At 37.4% G+C, this 24,739-nt stretch overlaps 1 long non-coding RNA gene across 1 annotated transcript; it reads left to right on the top strand.

Annotated features, from left to right (window-relative positions):
• The first annotated feature begins 11,709 nt into the window (after window positions 1-11,709).
• Window positions 11,710-12,246, top strand: LOC133191796 (uncharacterized). The gene is made up of 3 exons (XR_009721741.1): window positions 11,710-11,778; window positions 11,910-12,025; window positions 12,187-12,246. It is a non-coding gene; the product is annotated as an uncharacterized LOC133191796 (long non-coding RNA).
• Window positions 12,247-24,739: the final 12,493 nt, after the last annotated feature.

The raw sequence follows: 24,739 nt of genomic DNA, 5'->3' as shown, positions 1-24,739 counted from the left end.
GTCACGGAGTAAGATGTAATACCGGGTAATTACAAAGTGTAACCATACGGATGAAGTTTACAAATTTGAAACACGTTTGGTTTGGACTTTGGTGAAAGTCTCAGAAAGCATGACAATTCAATGTCGGGATTCTCTCTCGTCTGTTTTTCCAGCACCTGTTGATATTCTTCTTCTCAAAAATTTTATACTTGTACTTGCTACAACATTTTCCTATAAATTAAATGGAATCTTTTTAAAAGGGGGGGGGGGGATGCCATGTGCCAGGCCACGGTACCCTTTCATTAGGAAATTGTAAGAACTTTGAAACTGATCTCTTATCAGATTATTGAATTGCAGCAAATTAAGAACATTAATTATGTATTAAGATTTTTTTTTATCATTATACCTAAACAATCAGTTAAATTTAAGCCAAAATACAGTGTGTATACTTTACTGAAACAATATCAACCAATACGATAAGGTGGAAAAAATATGGCAATTTCCTGTGGAGAAGAATTCCCTTTACATGTATCCAGATGTTGAGGATATGTATAATGCCCATTGTTGAAATCTTGATTCATAGATTTATGCTCAAATATTAACAGAGAAAGAGCCATATTATATTTTGATTTTTTATGTCATATTTCATTATTCCATTTATTACAGACTTTATGTTCTGGAAAATATTTTAAAGAAGCTTTCCAAATAGTTTTAGGTAAAAGAGAACCTGAAAAGAAATACTGATGTTAATTGATCAAGGCCTTTTTTTAAATTTCATTTTTTTTTTGGGGGGGGGGGGGTCACACTTTAGTGTTCCCCCACTTAATTAAACCAAAGAAAAATAGGTAAAATTACACTCACTTTGAGTAAGAATGAGGTTCTCTGTTTATTCCAATTTCAAAAGCTTACAGGGAGTTCACTCCCAGGGGCACCCTCTACGGACTACGGACAGTGTTTTGGACTAATAAGAACGGTGGTGGTCTCTAGACTGCTTTCCACCTAAGAGCACCTCCCCTAACTCAAATCTTGGTTTTGTGCCTGGATAAGGAAGAACAAAAGCACAAAAATATTTAAATTATATATTGAATGGTGATTGTCAATATTAATGTATATGATGATTCACAATTATATATCTTCAACAGTTTCTTTGTACTTGAGCTGAAATGTAAAATGATGGAAGGAAGAAAGGAAAATGAGGCACATGATAAATAATATATTCCCTTAGCATATTGTTTGTGGCAAAATTTGAGGGACATGCTATATTCTTTCAGGGGGAAGGTATAATATGGAGGGAGGGGGGAGTCAAAATTCATCTTTTTAACAAGAATTTTTTTAGAGATACATGTGGCAGGGTTTTACACCATACATATGCTACTGCAACATAAAGGATGTTTTTTTTTATCAAAAGGCCTGCAATCAACCATTTAATAAAGAATTCTGTACTAAATGAACAGAAAAGATTATTTTAAAAAAAATATTAAAAAGAGTGGAGACGAGGAAGGGGTGGGAGGTGGGGGGCACTTATGACTATGTGTTTCTCCTACTAGAAGTATATGTATAAACATGTTTATATGTTTCAATGATAAAATGTTGCTTCAATAAGCAGTGAAAAGATTGGTCATGATTTTAAAAGGGTACTTATTTACTTGTTTCCATGGAAACAGCACAGTGCATAAAAACCTATGCTGCAGTAATTCAGAAATGTTATCAGTTGAGGTATGTCACTCGTGAAATTAGTTATATCAAGGATTTTTTGAGAAGTATATTTTTAATAAGTACTCATATAGCATGACTCAAAATCGCAAAGAAAATGGGGGGTCAGTGTGCATCCTACCGAGCTAGGGTACAATTAAGTTGACCTTTTTGCACTTAAATTGTAACTCTTTGGTCAATCACTTTAATCTTTATCATATTTTATCAGATGTAATTTTGGCAATAAATATAATCTTATTTTACGTAAAATAGTTTGAATGATATTTATCATTGAACAAATCATGCAAATTAATGCGCATAAATTATCGTGTGACCTTTTTGCACTAAAAAGTATTATATTTGGGGTATAAAATATCTAAATAGGCAATAAAATATTTTCTTGTATCAAACGTTTTTTGACTTAAGTGCTGATCGGTTGGAAGTATCGTGTTGTTTAAAATTATGAAAGAAAAAGTTGGGGTCAGTGATATAAATTTTGAGATATTGGTCAAAATTTGCGATTTTCAGGCAAAAACGGTGAAAATTTTATCTTGACTTCTTTAATATATCTTTATTTCTTGGCAAAGTCTGTTGAGTGAATGTGTAAAATTTATTTTAAAAGTATAAATTGAGACCTATATTTAATATTCCTAGCATATCATAACGGAAAATTTTCTCTAAGTAAAAATATTTGGTGCTATAGTTCCAAGACATTAAATTTAACGAATGTGGAGATTTGAAGAATTTTCTTCTAAATATCCTTCCACCACAAGAAATAGTCCCTCATAAATCTTGCTTCTTTATGAATTTCTGAGCAGTTTTTTCATTGAATGTTGATTAATTTGTATTGTTTAATTTAAATATGTTATAAAAATTGAATTGCAATAAATAGTTTTGAAGTTAAGGGTTCTGACTGAACTTTTCTAAAAAGCTGACGAGTGACATATCTTAAGTATTCATCTGTATATGTCCGAGTAAGTATATGAATAAGAAGTACAATCAAACACTGAGGCTATAGGTTTTGTATATATTGATACATCAATAATTATAGGGATCATTCCTGAAGTATTTGGTTGCCATAGCAACTGTTTCTTAACTGTGAATTTCTATTTTCATGTAAGTGAAATGACGAGGTTAATGTGATTTATTTTATTGAAGAAATATAATTGTGCAATAAGGCTATAGATCTTGTATATTGAAAATATCAATAATTATAGGGATTTTCCTTACTATTGGCGCTCAGCTATGTTAAGGCGTCCCGAAGCTTTAAAATGCGCTCAAAACATAATATGTCATTGAGAGGTCGGTTTTGGTTTTCTTTTATAAGTATTGAACTTTAGTACTTCCAATTTATATAGAGGGCTTCCTCGGGTATATATTAACATATTTGTTATGATATCACATGACTTTGTTGATCACGTGACGGTCATTTATAATTTTTTGAAGTGTTTCATATAAATCGCTTCGGCGCAGCTGATTAACATAATAATTATTAACATTTTGTAACATAAATGAACTCATCGTATCCTTGTGTATCCGAAATGTGCTTGGGAAAAGTCATAGTATTACTTGGGTACAAAATATTTCCTGAGAAGTTCAACTTACCTACAAATTTGGGGGTATTTTCCACACAATATCGTAATCTGTATTAAAACAAAGCCAACATAGATTTTTCCCAAGCAAGATTCAGTTAGACAACAACCTCTTCTTATAGATTTCCACAAAAATTCTCAGATTAATCCTTATTAATCACCTGCGCCAGACTCTTTTATACACACAAGATAAATTCTACTTCCAACCACGGGTATAAAACAGAGTACATCTCAAAAGTATATTTTTCATAAGCATTTTGAACATGCTGAATTTCAATCAAGGGTAGGTAAGCGGTGTATTTTTAAAATATTCGGACATATGAGACTTTAAAAACCTTTAACAATCCGTGAATTTTTCAATAGCTATCTAGCATTTTACATGCAGTATGAAATAAAGTGTAAAGTTCATGACACTCTCCCCGTCATCACACTTCAAGTTTACAGTGACTTGACGTCATTTTCGATTATGACGTCATATTTGGTATTTCAGAGATGTGAAGGCACAGAGTGCACTGTGATATTCTTCGGGAAGCCTTAACCTACCTGTGCTGTCATAGCAACCATATTTTTTTTAAATTATGCATTTCTATTTTAATGAAAGTGAAATAAAAATTTAATTAATGCGAATTATTTTATTGAAGAAGAAAAATAATCATGCATGAAGCTATTATAATATTTATTGTATACTATTGATAGCAACAGTTATAAGGAAGTGTTCAAGAACTATTTGGTTACCATAGCAACATGACTTTTAGACGTATTTTTATTTATTTTTTTTTTAATGTAAGTGAAATTTTTGTATTAATTCAAAGAAAAATTTTACAAAAATTACTAAACATTTTTAAAATTGCCGTGGAATCGCAGGGAAATTGCACAAATTTCTGTAAAATTTTCACAATGGGAAGATGTCACGGCGTCCTTACGGCAACCGACGCGTTTCTACGGCGTTCTCGCGGCGTGCTATTGCTACTGCGTTCCCACGGAGATCTCTTGGCGATTGACTGTGCTTCCACAGTTTTCACGGCATGCTAGGAGTTGTCACCTTGCGTTGACGGCGTTCTCACTGCGCTGGCTGCGTTCATAAAACGTTTACAATGCGTTCTTAAACGCAGTGATATCTCCAAGGACTCCGCGAGGTCTCTGTAGAAGCGCAGTCTGCTATCACTGCGTTCATGCTGCGATCATAGTGCGTCTTCACGGCGTGCCTATGGAGCTCCCACTGCGTTGTTGGAGATCTTACTGCGCTGCTACGGCGATCATACTATCTTTTCAGACCGCGCTCACACGGCGAGGACTTTGTGCATGTCCAAAGTGCTCACCGTCCCCTGGCGTTCTATGAGACCCTACACGACCCTAACTGCGTTCAGTGGAGATCTCGCCGCGTTATCACGGCGCTGTAGGAGACTCTACTGCGCTCATCTCGGCGTTTTGCATTTTTGATGGACGCCGTGCGATCGCCGTGAGGACGCAGTCCTGGTGTGACAGGGGTTTTATGAAAAAAATGTCACATGGAATGATTTTATTTATCGTTGCTTAGTGATGCCATACAACACAATCATTTACCAACACCGACATTTACTTTATCAAGTTATTCTAAATTTCAAGCGCAAAGTCTCAACACGTCACGAGGGAACTGTCATGGCTGTTGAGGAGAACGACTGGTAAATACGCAGATTTGTTTTACCTGGTTTTTGCGTTTAAAGAGCTAAGTTATTGAAAGCGAAAAAAATTCCATCTTATTGGAATTAATTTGAATGAAAAACAATTTATTTGCCTGCAGTCTTCCGTATCTAAAAATTTATTTGCATCATTACGGATATGGTTCGGAATTCTCACCCTCTCCTTAAAATATCAGATTAAATAAAATTGGAGAAACTGCATAATTGCAGCTTGTAGAAGACATGAATTCGTGGTTCTCTTCATGCCAAGGAAACAACAGAAATTAAACAGTGTGCAGATTTTGTTGAAAATGTCAAAAAAGACACCTGCTTTTTTCTTAGATCGTCTGTTTGTTTGTTTGTATAGCATCCCTTTCACTCATATTGAGACGCATCACTTGCCGTTTGAGGGCTGCAAATTTAGACCTTTGCTCGGCACTCAGGGCCATTGAGCAGTAAGGGATCGTTTTCGTGCCAGCACCTACTATGACACGGGACCTCGATTTATATGGTCTCATCCGAAGGACCAGTCTCAACGTCCCGCAGTGGGATTTAAACGACATAAGAGCAAACGCTCTAACCACTGCCCTACGTGGGCGAGTTTCTTAAATTGAGCTTATTCTATACTGAAACCCCTCAAAAGCTTGGTACAGAAAAAGTACGGACAATTCCTATATTTTGAGATAATTTTGTAGTATTGCTTGATATTTTTTTGATCAAGTAATCTAATGAACCTTTATTTCCTACTTTATAAATCAACCACATTTCGCCCTATATAGGAACAGGCTTGTTTTGTTAATCCAGAAAGCATCGCCTTGAATGAAATAATCAAGATCAATAAAACGTCTGAATAAGTAAATTACGTTTAAATGATTTCTTAAAACATATCTACACACTTTAGACGTAAAGAATACAAAGGTTAAACAACTCTGATACCTTTATTAATGATCCTTAACAGTAAAAAAATAGAATTATTGCAAAAAATATGCAAAAGTAATTTTCATGATCAAACAAAAATCACAGATATCCAAAACATACATATACTATCCACTGGCACAAGATATTTTATGAACAAGAATGTGCATCCATCCTGGTAAGGGGTTAAGAGTCACTAGTACACTTCACTTAACAAAGAATACTAATACACATTTATCAGTAAACCTCCCAAAGTCAAAAAATATTTTTGAAGAAGTTTGTCGGGAATCACAGGCAAGTTTGTTCCTTAGTATTTTCTTTATTACTCGAAATTGCACAGCGAACACTGCAACCTTCTAGAAATCCCTCCACCATATAAATAATTGTACTGTTCAATAAAGCTAGTCAGTGCCATATGTTGTCCCTTGCCTGAGATATCGTGATGTCCTTGGCTTCATTTTCATTTAATTCTGTTTTGTTGTTATCTAGAAGATCAGAATGTCGTCGTCTGTAAGCGGAAACCCTATTTTATTCCTGAATTCAATTGTTCATGCATTCCTATGCAGAAATTTCGATCAGTAGTTGTTGGAATCTGCGCATCTTTAGAATGAGCCGGAGTAGAAGAACTTCATTGTTATCATCTTCATTCTGGCTAACTGATAAAATTCCTCTTCACTTTCTGGGTCCTCGCTAGGGAAAACCCTCCTTCTTCTAAGACAAAACATAAAGAGGTCAGTGTACGGAGTCTCTTATTATCTTAATAGTGAACTAGAAATTGATACACACTGGATGGTCTTACCCTGAGGTGAAGGTTTTCCACATTTTTCCCCTCCTCCTTCTAAAAAATTACTCGTTTTTTCCTGAAAAACAAATATCAAAAATACATGTCAAAAGGTCAATCAAGTGCCTCACATGGATCAAGTGAGAATAGAAAACACAAATCCAAAAGGGCAACAAATGCAGGTTGTGTTTCCTACCAATTCATCTGTCGTTGACATGTTGTCAAAGTGGATCCTTGCAATGGTCTCCTCCTCGTTGTGTGGCCGGCCACCGTCTGTCTCCCTCCTATGTGCCCCTGTCAAAGATACAAACTGACACAAGATTAGAAGAGTTTAAAAAGAATTAAAAAACAAACATGATCAATATAAACGTGTCAAAAATATATCTTAGCAAAGGGAGACAAGCAAGCACAAGGACAAAGGGCAAACAGTTAGTAATGTTAAAATGGGATGAGGAGGGGATACCATACAGAAATTCATACTTAAGAAATACTACATCTCACCTCATGACTGGTTTTTTCCGACAAAAACCAAACCTTTTTTGTGCTGCCTGCTTTCCTAGCAAATCCATGGTCCTCCTACTTCCGAAGAGCTTTATTGCCGTACATCCTGTAAGGGAAAGGGTCAAGAGGTCACAATGGGACTCGGTCTACATCAAGGGAAAATAAGATTCAAAAAGATGAGCGTACAAAACAAATAGACAAAATCTTACCGCATTTTTCCAAAGTTGCCAATAATTAATGGGGTAAGATTCCTCTTCCCTGCTGGGTCCTCGCTAGGGAAAGTCCTCTTTATTCTAAGACAAAACATACAGAGGTCAGTGCACTGAGTCTCTTATTATTAATGGAGTCTCAACTAATTTTTTATTTGTCTAAACTATTTTTTATTCAAATATCATCTTTTCAAGGTTTGATTATTAATGACTCCTTCTTCAACTTACAAAAAAACTGTCCTGAAGCACAAAATTGAAATGATAAAATTTCACTTTTCAAATTTGAGCAGAATGTAGCTGAATTGGTAAACAAATTTTACTGAAATTTTTTAAAAATATTTTTAAAATTTTCTATCGTCTTACCTGCATTGTTGCAATGCCATACAACTTGCACAACTATATGCAAATGCAGATTATAAACACTTATCATTTCCTCAATGCAGGAATTTCATGATTACGTAGTGTGAATGCAGACTTCATGTATGTTGAATTATTATGTGTGTCAATGCAGGCATTGACGAACTCCAACGTCCGTCAATGCAGGCATTGGCTTACTATACAGTTAGTCAATGCAGGCATTAGCCGACTACTTAGTCAGTCAATGCCTGCATTGGTCAACTACACAGTCAGTCAATGCAGGCATTGGCTGACCACACAGTCTGTCAATGCAGGCATTGGTCAACATCACAGTCATCCAGTGCAGGCATTGGCCAACACCACAGTCAGTCAATGCAGGCATCGGCCAACACCACGGTCAGTCAATGCAGGCATTAGCCGACTACACTGTCAGTCAATGCAGGCATTGGCCGACACCACAGTCAGCCAATGCAGGCACTGGCCAACAGCATGGTCAGTCAATGCAGGCATTGGCTGACACTACAGTCAGCCAATGCAGGCATTGGTCGACTACACAGTCAGTCAATGCAGGCATTGGCCAACACCACAATCAGTCAATGCATGCATCGGCCAATAGCACAGTCAGTCAATGCGGGCATTGGCCAACTCCATGGTCTTTCAGAGGAGGCATAAGTTGACCCCTCAGTCTCTCAATGTAGTACTTGGCTGACTTTTACAAGCTTTTTCATCAAATAAGGAATTGTGAGCGTTAACAATTTTTATGTCATGGATCAGTAGAATGTTGAACAATTTCAGATTCATTTGAAATTAATAAGTTAATAATATGCAGCCAAGTAATTTTCAATACATTAAAGAATAATGGACACAAAAAATATCTTGTGAGTGACACTTGAGTTTTTTTTTATTTACACTAGTTTGATATAAATTCATTTCATACATTAAAAGGATGCCAGCATGAAAATGATTCTAACTGCTAAATGTCTACAAAGTACTGTATGTGCTTAGTACCTGATAAAATTCACATCATTTCACTGCGGGGAACTTGGTGATATTTCAACATGAATGAAATATTTCCGAACAAACCGTACACAAATAATCAAAAGCAGAAATATCAATTGGTAGTAAAAATGGTCGAAATTTTCCTGCAATAATTATAAAGATTCGGGTCATATTAAAAGAGATATTGCTCCTCTGTCATTTTCTTTTCTTTTGGTCTGTATTGTAAGTTAAAGCCTGTGTATACCTGGAAAAAAAATGCAGTGTTGGTAAAGTTATCAAGAAAATTTGATAATAATTACTTTTTAAGAAAAATTATTTACATTAACGATAATTTTTTCAAATATATTCTGACAACCATTTATTTTGACTACTGTAAACCAACTATTATTCGCGTCAACTTTTATTCGCGATTCGTCAGTTTGAAATCAATCGGCCACGATTGATTTTCGCGACTGAGGAAACATTCTCTTCATAAACAAAGCAAAATAAATGATTCGCGGTGATTAATATTCGCGAGTAGGTCGCGAAACTCGCGAATATTTCTCGCAAGCAAATAAAAGTTGGTTTACAGTATGTTTAGGACTTGGAACAGTTGGATTAACAAGTTCTGAGTATAAATTATTGTTTAAACTATAGATATTATTGGAACAGGGGTGGCTTTTTTTTTCTAAGTTGGATTAATTATAATTAATATGTATTTTCAAACTTTCAAAATTAAGAAAGAATATTTATATCCAGGATGGTCAGAGGCAGATTATTTATTTTTCTCGCCAGTGGACATTATTAATTTTCATCATTTTTAAGGACAACTTATTTTTAAAATCTGCATGGACCCCCCCTCCCCCTTTTCCCCAAGTATTAATGAAATGGCCGATCCCTAATATTCAAACAAACAAACAAAAAGTTAAAAAATCTACCAGTGTTTTCTTCTATGACTTTTCCACCAGATCACTGTCTTCTGTATTTCATTGGTTTCTGGGAGTTCATTATCATTTTATAGGTACCGCAGGTCGATTTCCAGTCTCTGTTACATTCATCATAAGGAAGAGATTACGCATCAATTTCACATTTACAGTGGCAAGCCTGGTCTCCTAAAAATAAAACAAAAATATTTATAGCCTTTTCAATTCAATCTTGGTGAAGGAAAAACCTTTTGAAGTCATATTGTATTTAGGATTTTTAATTTCACGGTGTTCAATCTTTTGAACGCCTCTGTATTAAAAGTGAAAGTAACATGCGTATAATTTTGAGATTGTTTATAAGTAAGTCAAAAACAATTTTATCTATTACTAGTTAATAAGAAGACGCAAGAAAAACTTATAGCCTTTTCAATTCAATCTTGGTGAAGGAAAAACCTTTTGAAATCACATTGTATTTAGGATTTTTTAATTTCACGGTGGTTCAATCTTTTGAACGCCTCTGTATTAAAAGTGAAAGTAACATGCGTATATTTTGAGATTGTTTATAAGTAAGTCAAAAACAATTTTATTTATTACTGGTTAATAAAAAGACGCAAGAAAAACTTACCCATGACGAATGCATACACTCAATCATTATAATCTGCTGATCGGAATAATGCTTGGCCTCGATGGATATACATGTACATGTACATACAGCCGTGGTAAGTAAATGCATATATTCTTTCACTAAGATACACATAAATAAAAGAAAATGAAATCCCGACCTTTCTTTCCTTGTATTTAAACGGTCTTCTACAACAACTAACGTTTCGCGGATTTTAGGCCTAGTTCCTGTTTGAACACGGTTGAATTCAATGTACGTGACGTCATAAAGGCACGTTGTGTTGCTCTCAACAGTTATTTGAAGATTGATCATTCACTCAAGTAACTAAGATGTGGGCGATTACAAAAATTTGGAATTATCATTATGCAGTGAAAAACAACACCCAGATGTGTTTTTTTTCTTGAAGCAAAGCTCTGTCCTCCATCTACACGTACGAAATCCAACCTAGTTCCAAGACTTCTTGATTGTAAGTAATACATGCATCTGAGTAAATGTGTATATAAATATACATATATATTTGTGTTTATTTGACAAATGCTTATTTCAAAATAACTACTGTATTTCCGAAGTAATTTCTTAAAGGTGTTAAAGGTTATTTTTAGGATTCGGGATTTTCAAATGTTTAGATGTATGGCTTCTGTCGAAAGTACATGTACGTAAATCGTACAATGTTCGTTTTCTTGTGCAGAAAAAAAAATGTTCGATTTCTTACGTAGAGGAAAGAATAGTTGTTTTCAATTTCTTACGTAAAAAAAAATATGGGAATAAATTAGGCTATGGCTTGTTTTAACTTTGAATTTAGTGTGTGATTTTTGAAATTTGCAATACTTTTTTTTTTCTTTTTTTTTTTTTTGGCCATTTTTGAACCACTCCATTGGCCATGTGATAGCAATAGATGACATAAACATACCTTGTGAGTGTATACAAAACTTGCATGTGTATTATTTTTCTAAATCTCCCTCATGCATAGCTCTGATCCTTCGACGTATTTGGCTCCAGTCTTTGGCACTTTTTTCAGCTCTTCCAATTCTTTTTATTTAAATTTTGGATTCCCAACCTTTCGGCTTGAGCATCACTGAAGAGACATAATTTGTCGAAATGCGCATCTGGTGCATCAATATTGGTACCGTATATGATTTACATACACAGATTCCATTTTTAAGAATTTAACCAACCAACCAACCCCCCCCCCCTCTCATATAGGCTATCTAAATGAAAACAAACCTCATGCATATTCATTTTAACTGCAAACATGTATTTTTCCATGGGGTTATAATTCCGTGGAACCACAATTTCTACTCAATCCACGGGAAGAAAATTACGTGGATTTCTTAAATTACCACTATATACCTTAAATATACGAACTAACCTGAGGTGTCCCAGTTTCTTTGGACCTTATTATATTAATGATCAGAATAAACAAATTTTTTTTTTAATTTTCCACAGCAATTATATTTGAAGATGGAAATGAAGAAAAGGTTTGCATCAAGGAACGACTTTGGGGCTAAAAGAACCTCTGTAAAAAGTTTTATGCAGCCAGAAGATTGTGTTGATGCTGTGAACGACTATTGGTTAGTGAATCTAAAATGCATGTAAATAGTTTTTGAAGGAAAAAAATGCATGCAATGGTAAACTTTGCAAATTCCATGTTTATTTTATCTAGGGATTCTTAAATACATGTCTATTTTTTTTTTCTTAGCAGATTTGAAAGTGGTGAGTGAACACACAGATGGAATCTACGGCTACACTACATTCTGTGATTTTTCTGGGAGATCTGAGCCTATTTGTCGGAATGGTGGCTAAGAACCATACCGTTAGGTTCTGTATTTTCAATATTCAATATTGTGACTTATGTAGTTGCTTGATTTCAATTCTATTTAAATTAGAAATATTTGATAGTTATTATTTATTACAAGATTTCCACTGTTATCATTGAGTCATGAGTATTTTGTGTAACGAACTCCGCATTTATTTTTCAGGTGAAGTACTGAGAACTGCACAGAAACATAAACATACAGTAAATAGAGAAGGAATCAGGAAGACAATGTTCTAGCAAAGCAATAAGATTGTCCAAAACTATTTTTTTTAAAAATCTTACTTTAAAATTACATCGTTTCAATTCAGCTCAGATTTCTGCTTATTCTTTTTTAAATATAAAAATAAAAGTTAAAATTGTTGTTATATATGATCTTGCAAGTTGTCAATGTAAGTAAGCACAAGGGAAAAGAATCTTATAAGAACCTTCATGATTTCTGGATATCTGCATTAAAAACAAGGTCTGACAAGGACGATATATATTTTTGAAAGGAACAGATTACTTGGAAGAGTCGCCTGCATTGGACTTTGAGAGAGTCGTACAATGCCTGAATTGGCTCTTCTGAGAGTCGCCCAATGCCTGCATTGGATTTTGAGAGAGTCGTACAATGCCTGCACTGGCTCTTCTGAGAGTCGCCCAATGCCTGAATTGGACTTTGAGAAAGTCGTACAATGCCTGCATTGGCTCTTACGAGAGTCGCCCATTGCCTGCATTGGACCTTCAGAAGTCGTCTAATGCCTGCATTGGCTCTTATGAGAGAGTCTCTCAAAGCCTGCATTGGACCTTGAGAGACTCTTCTAATGCCTGCATTGGACCTTGAGAGACTCTTCCAATGCCTGCATTGAACCTTGAGAAGTCACCTAATGCCCGCATTGGCTCTTGTGAAAGAGTCGCCCAATGCCTGCATTGAATCTTGAGAGAGTCTCTCAATGCCTGCATTGCCTTTAATGAGAGTCGCCCAATGCCTGCATTGGATTTTGAAATAGTCGTATAATGCCCGCATTGATAGACCCTTTAGAGAGTCAGGCAATACCTGCATTGCCTATTGAGTGAAAAGAGAGTCTCAATGCCTGCATTGGCCCTTTAGATATTCGTGCAATGCCTGCATTGGCCAACGATGAACAAATTCCCTTGACAGATTGTCATGAAATTCTTGCATTGGCTTTACTATAAAAAGATTTTAATTTTTTTTTTTTTAGACATTGGTGATTCTTAGCGGGAATTTACAAATAATATTTCATTTTCGTAATAATCGTCACTGCATTACAAGTTTATTTATTTTCCAAGTGTTCAAATAGATTTAGTCTATTACATTTAGAACAATTTCAATTGCATATGTGATTAAGATAAAATTCAAATCAGAATGAGAGGAAAATTGCAAAAAATTAAATGAACCACATAGTCAATATTTCCGCAAAGACTTTTATCACATGGATTTGGAAATGGCCAATTTAAACCATAAAATGTATTTCGGGATACTTTTGTAATCAATAACAACTTTCTTCATAAATTCGTTTAATTACATTCACTCTCTTAATAGAAGCCAAGATTTCTTTCCACATTACCTAAAACATTGATCTTAAATAAAAAAAAATAATTAAGACAAATAAAATAAAGTTGAGACACCATTTATTATAATAGTGAACTAGAAATTGATACAAACAAGAAGTAAACACTGGATGGTCTTACCCTTTGTTGATGGCTTTTCCGCATTTTCCCCCTCCCCCTTCCCCAAAATTACTCTTTTTTCTGCAAAAGAAATGTCCAAAATACATGTCAAAAGATCAATTAAGTGCCTCACTTGGATCAAGTGAGAATAGAAAAAAAAACCCACAAATCCCAAAGTGCAACAGATGCAGGTTGTGTTTCCTACCAATTCATCTGTCGTTGACATGTTGTCATAGTGGATCCTTGCAATGCTCTCCTCCTCGTTGTGTGACCGGCCACCGTCTGTCTCCCTCCTATGTGCCCCTGTCAAAGATACAAACTGACACAAGATTAGAAGAGTTCAAAAAGAATTGAAAAACACCATCAATATAAACGTGTCAAAAATACATCTTAGCAAAGGGAGACAAGCAAGAACAAGAACAAAGTGCAAACAGTTAGTAATGTTAGAATGGGATCAGGAGGGGATAACATACACAAATACATGCTAAGGGAATAAGATATCTCACCTCATGACTGGTTTTTACGACAAAAACCAAACCTTTTCTTTGCTCCCTGCTTGCTTAGCCAATCCACGGTGCTGCTGCTTCCGATAGGCTTTACTGCTGTACATCCTGTCAGCGAAAGGGTCAAGAGGTCACAATGGGACTCGGTCTACATCAAGTGAAAAGAAGATTCCAAAAGCAAAGCGTGCAAAACCCAAAATAAGACCAAATCTTACCGCATTTTTCCAAAGTTGCCAATAATTAATGGGGTAAGATTCCTCTTCCCTGCTGGGCCCTCGCTAGGGAAAGTCCTCTTTATTCTAAGACAAAACAGAAAGAGGTCAGTGCACTGAGTCTCTTATTATTATAATAGTGAACTAGAAATTGATACAAACAAGAAGTAAACACTGGATGGTCTTACCCTTTGTTGATGGCTTTTCCGCATTTTCCCCCTCCCCCTTCCCCAAAATTACTCTTTTTTCTGCAAAAGAAATGTCCAAAATACATGTCAAAACATCAATTAAGTGCCTCACTTGGATCAAGTGAGAATAGAAAAAAAAAAAAACAAATCCCAAAGTGCAACAGATGCAGGTTGTGTTTCCTACCAATTCATCTGTCGTTGACATGTTGTCATAGTGGATCCTTGCAATGCTCTCCTCCTCGTTGTGTGACCGGCCACCGTCTGTCTCCCTCCTATGTGCCCCTGTCAAAGATACAAACTGACACAAGATTAGAAGAGTTCAAAAAGAATTGAAAAACACCATCAATATAAACGTGTCAAAAATACATCTTAGCAAAGGGAGACAAGCAAGAACAAGAACAAAGTGCAAACAGTTAGTAATGTTAGAATGGGATCAGGAGGGGATAACATACACAAATACATGCTAAGGGAATAAGATATCTCACCTCATGACTGGTTTTTACGACAAAAACCAAACCTTTTCTTTGCTCCCTGCTTGCTTAGCCATTCCACGGTGCTGCTGCTTCCGATAGGCTTTACTGCTGTACATCCTGTCAGCGAAAGGGTCAAGAGGTCACAATGGGACTCGGTCTACATCAAGTGAAAAGAAGATTCCAAAAGCAAAGCGTGCAAAACCCAAAATAAGACCAAATCTTACCGCATTTTTCCAAAGTTGCCAATAATTAATGGGATAAGATTCCTCTTCCCTGCTGGGCCCTCGCTAGGGAAAGTCCTCTTTATTCTAAGACAAAACAGAAAGAGGTCAGTGCACTGAGTCTCTTATTATTATAATAGTGAACTAGAAATTGATACAAACAAGAAGTAAACACTGGATGGTCTTACCCTTTGTTGATGGCTTTTCCGCATTTTCCCCCTCCCCCTTCCCCAAAATTACTCTTTTTTCTGCAAAAGAAATGTCCAAAATACATGTCAAAACATCAATTAAGTGCCTCACTTGGATCAAGTGAGAATAGAAAAAAAAAACAACAAATCCCAAAGTGCAACAGATGCAGGTTGTGTTTCCTACCAATTCATCTGTCGTTGACATGTTGTCATAGTGGATCCTTGCAATGCTCTCCTCCTCGTTGTGTGACCGGCCACCGTCTGTCTCCCTCCTATGTGCCCCTGTCAAAGATACAAACTGACACAAGATTAGAAGAGTTCAAAAAGAATTGAAAAACACCATCAATATAAACGTGTCAAAAATACATCTTAGCAAAGGGAGACAAGCAAGAACAAGAACAAAGTGCAAACAGTTAGTAATGTTAGAATGGGATCAGGAGGGGATAACATACACAAATACATGCTAAGGGAATAAGATATCTCACCTCATGACTGGTTTTTACGACAAAAACCAAACCTTTTCTTTGCTCCCTGCTTGCTTAGCCAATCCACGGTGCTGCTGCTTCCGATAGGCTTTACTGCTGTACATCCTGTCAGCGAAAGGGTCAAGAGGTCACAATGGGACTCGGTCTACATCAAGTGAAAAGAAGATTCCAAAAGCAAAGCGTGCAAAACCCAAAATAAGACCAAATCTTACCGCATTTTTCCAAAGTTGCCAATAATTAATGGGGTAAGATTCCTCTTCCCTGCTGGGCCCTCGCTAGGGAAAGTCCTCTTTATTCTAAGACAAAACAGAAAGAGGTCAGTGCACTGAGTCTCTTATTATTATAATAGTGAACTAGAAATTGATACAAACAAGAAGTAAACACTGGATGGTCTTACCCTTTGTTGATGGCTTTTCCGCATTTTCCCCCTCCCCCTTCCCCAAAATTACTCTTTTTTCTGCAAAAGAAATGTCCAAAATACATGTCAAAACATCAATTAAGTGCCTCACTTGGATCAAGTGAGAATAGAAAAAAAAAAAACAAATCCCAAAGTGCAACAGATGCAGGTTGTGTTTCCTACCAATTCATCTGTCGTTGACATGTTGTCATAGTGGATCCTTGCAATGCTCTCCTCCTCGTTGTGTGACCGGCCACCGTCTGTCTCCCTCCTATGTGCCCCTGTCAAAGATACAAACTGACACAAGATTAGAAGAGTTCAAAAAGAATTGAAAAACACCATCAATATAAACGTGTCAAAAATACATCTTAGCAAAGGGAGACAAGCAAGAACAAGAACAAAGTGCAAACAGTTAGTAATGTTAGAATGGGATCAGGAGGGGATAACATACACAAATACATGCTAAGGGAATAAGATATCTCACCTCATGACTGGTTTTTACGACAAAAACCAAACCTTTTCTTTGCTCCCTGCTTGCTTAGCCATTCCACGGTGCTGCTGCTTCCGATAGGCTTTACTGCTGTACATCCTGTCAGCGAAAGGGTCAAGAGGTCACAATGGGACTCGGTCTACATCAAGTGAAAAGAAGATTCCAAAAGCAAAGCGTGCAAAACCCAAAATAAGACCAAATCTTACCGCATTTTTCCAAAGTTGCCAATAATTAATGGGATAAGATTCCTCTTCCCTGCTGGGCCCTCGCTAGGGAAAGTCCTCTTTATTCTAAGACAAAACAGAAAGAGGTCAGTGCACTGAGTCTCTTATTATTATAATAGTGAACTAGAAATTGATACAAACAAGAAGTAAACACTGGATGGTCTTACCCTTTGTTGATGGCTTTTCCGCATTTTCCCCCTCCCCCTTCCCCAAAATTACTCTTTTTTCTGCAAAAGAAATGTCCAAAATACATGTCAAAACATCAATTAAGTGCCTCACTTGGATCAAGTGAGAATAGAAAAAAAAAACAACAAATCCCAAAGTGCAACAGATGCAGGTTGTGTTTCCTACCAATTCATCTGTCGTTGACATGTTGTCATAGTGGATCCTTGCAATGCTCTCCTCCTCGTTGTGTGACCGGCCACCGTCTGTCTCCCTCCTATGTGCCCCTGTCAAAGATACAAACTGACACAAGATTAGAAGAGTTCAAAAAGAATTGAAAAACACCATCAATATAAACGTGTCAAAAATACATCTTAGCAAAGGGAGACAAGCAAGAACAAGAACAAAGTGCAAACAGTTAGTAATGTTAGAATGGGATCAGGAGGGGATAACATACACAAATACATGCTAAGGGAATAAGATATCTCACCTCATGACTGGTTTTTACGACAAAAACCAAACCTTTTCTTTGCTCCCTGCTTGCTTAGCCAATCCACGGTGCTGCTGCTTCCGATAGGCTTTACTGCTGTACATCCTGTCAGCGAAAGGGTCAAGAGGTCACAATGGGACTCGGTCTACATCAAGTGAAAAGAAGATTCCAAAAGCAAAGCGTGCAAAACCCAAAATAAGACCAAATCTTACCGCATTTTTCCAAAGTTGCCAATAATTAATGGGGTAAGATTCCTCTTCCCTGCTGGGCCCTCGCTAGGGAAAGTCCTCTTTATTCTAAGACAAAACAGAAAGAGGTCAGTGCACTGAGTCTCTTATTATTATAATAGTGAACTAGAAATTGATACAAACAAGAAGTAAACACTGGATGGTCTTACCCTTTGTTGATGGCTTTTCCGCATTTTCCCCCTCCCCCTTCCCCAAAATTACTCTTTTTTCTGCAAAAGAAATGTCCAAAATACATGTCAAAAGATCAATTAAGTGCCTCACTTGGATCAAGTGAGAATAGAAAAAAAAACAAACACAAATCCCAAAGTGCAACAGATGCAGGTTGTGTTTCCTACCAATTCATCTGTCGTTGACATGTTGTCATAGTGGATCCTTGCAATGCTCTCCTCCTCGTTGTGTGACCGGCCACCGTCTGTCTCCCTCCTATGTGCCCCTGTCAAAGATACAAACTGACACAAGATTAGAAGAGTTCAAAAAGAATTGAAAAACACCATCAATATAAACGTGTCAAAAATACATCTTAGCAAAGGGAGACAAGCAAGAACAAGAACAAAGTGCAAACAGTTAGTAATGTTAGAATGGGATCAGGAGGGGATAACATACACAAATACATGCTAAGGGAATAAGATATCTCACCTCATGACTGGTTTTTACGACAAAAACCAAACCTTTTCTTTGCTCCCTGCTTGCTTAGCCAATCCACGGTGCTGCTGCTTCCGATAGGCTTTACTGCTGTACATCCTGTCAGCGAAAGGGTCAAGAGGTCACAATGGGACTCGGTCTACATCAAGTGAAAAGAAGATTCCAAAAGCAAAGCGTGCAAAACCCAAAATAAGACCAAATCTTACCGCATTTTTCCAAAGTTGCCAATAATTAATGGGGTAAGATTCCTCTTCCCTGCTGGGCCCTCGCTAGGGAAAGTCCTCTTTATTCTAAGACAAAACAGAAAGAGGTCAGTGCACTGAGTCTCTTATTATTATAATAGTGAACTAGAAATTGATACAAACAAGAAGTAAACACTGGATGGTCTTACCCTTTGTTGATGGCTTTTCCGCATTTTCCCCCTCCCCCTTCCCCAAAATTACTCTTTTTTCTGCAAAAGAAATGTCCAAAATACATGTCAAAAGATCAATTAAGTGCCTCACTTGGATCAAGTGAGAATAGAAAAAAAAACAAACACAAATCCCAAAGTGCAACAGATGCAGGTTGTGTTTCCTACCAATTCATCTGTCGTTGACATGTTGTCATAGTGGATCCTTGCAATGCTCTCCTCCTCGTTGTGTGACCGGCCACCGTCTGTCTCCCTCCTATGTGCCCCTGTCAAAGATACAAACTGACACAAGATTAGAAGAGTTCAAAAAGAATTGAAAAACACCATCAATATAAACGTGTCAAAAATACATCTTAGCAAAGGGAGACAAGCAAGAACAAGAACAAAGTGCAAACAGTTAGTAATGTTAGAATGGGATCAGGAGGGGATAACATACACAAATACATGCTAAGGGAATAAGATATCTCACCTCATGACTGGTTTTTACGACAAAAACCAAACCTTTTCTTTGCTCCCTGCTTGCTTAGCCAATCCACGGTGCTGCTGCTTCCGATAGGCTTTACTGCTGTACATCCTGTCAGCGAAAGGGTCAAGAGGTCACAATGGGACTCGGTCTACATCAAGTGAAAAGAAGATTCCAAAAGCAAAGCGTGCAAAACCCAAAATAAGACCAAATCTTACCGCATTTTTCCAAAGTTGCCAATAATTAATGGGGTAAGATTCCTCTTCCCTGCTGGGCCCTCGCTAGGGAAAGTCCTCTTTATTCTAAGACAAAACAGAAAGAGGTCAGTGCACTGAGTCTCTTATTATTATAATAGTGAACTAGAAATTGATACAAACAAGAAGTAAACACTGGATGGTCTTACCCTTTGTTGATGGCTTTTCCGCATTTTCCCCCTCCCCCTTCCCCAAAATTACTCTTTTTTCTGCAAAAGAAATGTCCAAAATACATGTCAAAACATCAATTAAGTGCCTCACTTGGATCAAGTGAGAATAGAAAAAAAAAACAAACACAAATCCCAAAGTGCAACAGATGCAGGTTGTGTTTCCTACCAATTCATCTGTCGTTGACATGTTGTCATAGTGGATCCTTGCAATGCTCTCCTCCTCGTTGTGTGACCGGCCACCGTCTGTCTCCCTCCTATGTGCCCCTGTCAAAGATACAAACTGACACAAGATTAGAAGAGTTCAAAAAGAATTGAAAAACACCATCAATATAAACGTGTCAAAAATACATCTTAGCAAAGGGAGACAAGCAAGAACAAGAACAAAGTGCAAACAGTAATGTTAGAATGGGATCAGGAGGGGATAACATACACAAATACATGCTAAGGGAATAAGATATCTCACCTCATGACTGGTTTTTACGACAAAAACCAAACCTTTTCTTTGCTCCCTGCTTGCTTAGCCAATCCACGGTGCTGCTGCTTCCGATAGGCTTTACTGCTGTACATCCTGACAGCGAAAGGGTCAAGAGGTCACAATGGGACTCGGTCTACATCAAGTGAAAAGAAGATTCCAAAAGCAAAGCGTGCAAAACCCAAAATAAGACCAAATCTTACCGCATTTTTCCAAAGTTGCCAATAATTAATGGGGTAAGATTCCTCTTCCCTGCTGGGCCCTCGCTAGGGAAAGTCCTCTTTATTCTAAGACAAAACAGAAAGAGGTCAGTGCACTGAGTCTCTTATTATTATAATAGTGAACTAGAAATTGATACAAACAAGAAGTAAACACTGGATGGTCTTACCCTTTGTTGATGGCTTTTCCGCATTTTCCCCCTCCCCCTTCCCCAAAATTACTCTTTTTTCTGCAAAAGAAATGTCCAAAATACATGTCAAAACATCAATTAAGTGCCTCACTTGGATCAAGTGAGAATAGAAAAAAAAAACAAACACAAATCCCAAAGTGCAACAGATGCAGGTTGTGTTTCCTACCAATTCATCTGTCGTTGACATGTTGTCATAGTGGATCCTTGCAATGCTCTCCTCCTCGTTGTGTGACCGGCCACCGTCTGTCTCCCTCCTATGTGCCCCTGTCAAAGATACAAACTGACACAAGATTAGAAGAGTTCAAAAAGAATTGAAAAACACCATCAATATAAACGTGTCAAAAATACATCTTAGCAAAGGGAGACAAGCAAGAACAAGAACAAAGTGCAAACAGTTAGTAATGTTAGAATGGGATCAGGAGGGGATAACATACACAAATACATGCTAAGGGAATAAGATATCTCACCTCATGACTGGTTTTTACGACAAAAACCAAACCTTTTCTTTGCTCCCTGCTTGCTTAGCCAATCCACGGTGCTGCTGCTTCCGATAGGCTTTACTGCTGTACATCCTGTCAGCGAAAGGGTCAAGAGGTCACAATGGGACTCGGTCTACATCAAGTGAAAAGAAGATTCCAAAAGCAAAGCGTGCAAAACCCAAAATAAGACCAAATCTTACCGCATTTTTCCAAAGTTGCCAATAATTAATGGGGTAAGATTCCTCTTCCCTGCTGGGCCCTCGCTAGGGAAAGTCCTCTTTATTCTAAGACAAAACAGAAAGAGGTCAGTGCACTGAGTCTCTTATTATTATAATAGTGAACTAGAAATTGATACAAACAAGAAGTAAACACTGGATGGTCTTACCCTTTGTTGATGGCTTTTCCGCATTTTCCCCCTCCCCCTTCCCCAAAATTACTCTTTTTTCTGCAAAAGAAATGTCCAAAATACATGTCAAAACATCAATTAAGTGCCTCACTTGGATCAAGTGAGAATAGAAAAAAAAACCACAAATCCCAAAGTGCAACAGATGCAGGTTGTGTTTCCTACCAATTCATCTGTCGTTGACATGTTGTCATAGTGGATCCTTGCAATGCTCTCCTCCTCGTTGTGTGACCGGCCACCGTCTGTCTCCCTCCTATGTGCCCCTGTCAAAGATACAAACTGACACAAGATTAGAAGAGTTCAAAAAGAATTGAAAAACACCATCAATATAAACGTGTCAAAAATACATCTTAGCAAAGGGAGACAAGCAAGAACAAGAACAAAGTGCAAACAGTTAGTAATGTTAGAATGGGATCAGGAGGGGATAACATACACAAATACATGCTAAGGGAATAAGATATCTCACCTCATGACTGGTTTTTACGACAAAAACCAAACCTTTTCTTTGCTCCCTGCTTGCTTAGCCAATCCACGGTGCTGCTGCTTCCGATAGGCTTTACTGCTGTACATCCTGTCAGCGAAAGGGTCAAGAGGTCACAATGGGACTCGGTCTACATCAAGTGAAAAGAAGATTCCAAAAGCAAAGCGTGCAAAACCCAAAATAAGACCAAATCTTACCGCATTTTTCCAAAGTTGCCAATAATTAATGGGGTAAGATTCCTCTTCCCTGCTGGGCCCTCGCTAGGGAAAGTCCTCTTTATTCTAAGACAAAACAGAAAGAGGTCAGTGCACTGAGTCTCTTATTATTATAATAGTGAACTAGAAATTGATACAAACAAGAAGTAAACACTGGATGGTCTTACCCTTTGTTGATGGCTTTTCCGCATTTTCCCCCTCCCCCTTCCCCAAAATTACTCTTTTTTCTGCAAAAGAAATGTCCAAAATACATGTCAAAACATCAATTAAGTGCCTCACTTGGATCAAGTGAGAATAGAAAAAAAAAACAAACACAAATCCCAAAGTGCAACAGATGCAGGTTGTGTTTCCTACCAATTCATCTGTCGTTGACATGTTGTCATAGTGGATCCTTGCAATGCTCTCCTCCTCGTTGTGTGACCGGCCACCGTCTGTCTCCCTCCTATGTGCCCCTGTCAAAGATACAAACTGACACAAGATTAGAAGAGTTCAAAAAGAATTGAAAAACACCATCAATATAAACGTGTCAAAAATACATCTTAGCAAAGGGAGACAAGCAAGAACAAGAACAAAGTGCAAACAGTTAGTAATGTTAGAATGGGATCAGGAGGGGATAACATACACAAATACATGCTAAGGGAATAAGATATCTCACCTCATGACTGGTTTTTACGACAAAAACCAAACCTTTTCTTTGCTCCCTGCTTGCTTAGCCAATCCACGGTGCTGCTGCTTCCGATAGGCTTTACTGCTGTACATCCTGTCAGCGAAAGGGTCAAGAGGTCACAATGGGACTCGGTCTACATCAAGTGAAAAGAAGATTCCAAAAGCAAAGCGTGCAAAACCCAAAATAAGACCAAATCTTACCGCATTTTTCCAAAGTTGCCAATAATTAATGGGGTAAGATTCCTCTTCCCTGCTGGGCCCTCGCTAGGGAAAGTCCTCTTTATTCTAAGACAAAACAGAAAGAGGTCAGTGCACTGAGTCTCTTATTATTATAATAGTGAACTAGAAATTGATACAAACAAGAAGTAAACACTGGATGGTCTTACCCTTTGTTGATGGCTTTTCCGCATTTTCCCCCTCCCCCTTCCCCAAAATTACTCTTTTTTCTGCAAAAGAAATGTCCAAAATACATGTCAAAACATCAATTAAGTGCCTCACTTGGATCAAGTGAGAAAAGAAAAAAAAAACAAACACAAATCCCAAAGTGCAACAGATGCAGGTTGTGTTTCCTACCAATTCATCTGTCGTTGACATGTTGTCATAGTGGATCCTTGCAATGCTCTCCTCCTCGTTGTGTGACCGGCCACCGTCTGTCTCCCTCCTATGTGCCCCTGTCAAAGATACAAACTGACACAAGATTAGAAGAGTTCAAAAAGAATTGAAAAACACCATCAATATAAACGTGTCAAAAATACATCTTAGCAAAGGGAGACAAGCAAGAACAAGAACAAAGTGCAAACAGTTAGTAATGTTAGAATGGGATCAGGAGGGGATAACATACACAAATACATGCTAAGGGAATAAGATATCTCACCTCATGACTGGTTTTTACGACAAAAACCAAACCTTTTCTTTGCTCCCTGCTTGCTTAGCCAATCCACGGTGCTGCTGCTTCCGATAGGCTTTACTGCTGTACATCCTGTCAGCGAAAGGGTCAAGAGGTCACAATGGGACTCGGTCTACATCAAGTGAAAAGAAGATTCCAAAAGCAAAGCGTGCAAAACCCAAAATAAGACCAAATCTTACCGCATTTTTCCAAAGTTGCCAATAATTAATGGGGTAAGATTCCTCTTCCCTGCTGGGCCCTCGCTAGGGAAAGTCCTCTTTATTCTAAGACAAAACAGAAAGAGGTCAGTGCACTGAGTCTCTTATTATTATAATAGTGAACTAGAAATTGATACAAACAAGAAGTAAACACTGGATGGTCTTACCCTTTGTTGATGGCTTTTCCGCATTTTCCCCCTCCCCCTTCCCCAAAATTACTCTTTTTTCTGCAAAAGAAATGTCCAAAATACATGTCAAAACATCAATTAAGTGCCTCACTTGGATCAAGTGAGAATAGAAAAAAAAAACAAACACAAATCCCAAAGTGCAACAGATGCAGGTTGTGTTTCCTACCAATTCATCTGTCGTTGACATGTTGTCATAGTGGATCCTTGCAATGCTCTCCTCCTCGTTGTGTGACCGGCCACCGTCTGTCTCCCTCCTATGTGCCCCTGTCAAAGATACAAACTGACACAAGATTAGAAGAGTTCAAAAAGAATTGAAAAACACCATCAATATAAACGTGTCAAAAATACATCTTAGCAAAGGGAGACAAGCAAGAACAAGAACAAAGTGCAAACAGTTAGTAATGTTAGAATG

This window comes from Saccostrea echinata, unplaced genomic scaffold (genome assembly GCF_033153115.1).
Source record: "Saccostrea echinata isolate AGI-Se365-2 ecotype Australia unplaced genomic scaffold, CSIRO_AGI_Sech_v1 ptg000024l, whole genome shotgun sequence".
NCBI lineage: Eukaryota > Metazoa > Mollusca > Bivalvia > Ostreida > Ostreidae > Saccostrea > Saccostrea echinata.
Note: the sequence above shows the minus strand (reverse complement) of the source record. Positions and strands in the feature narration are given on the sequence as shown.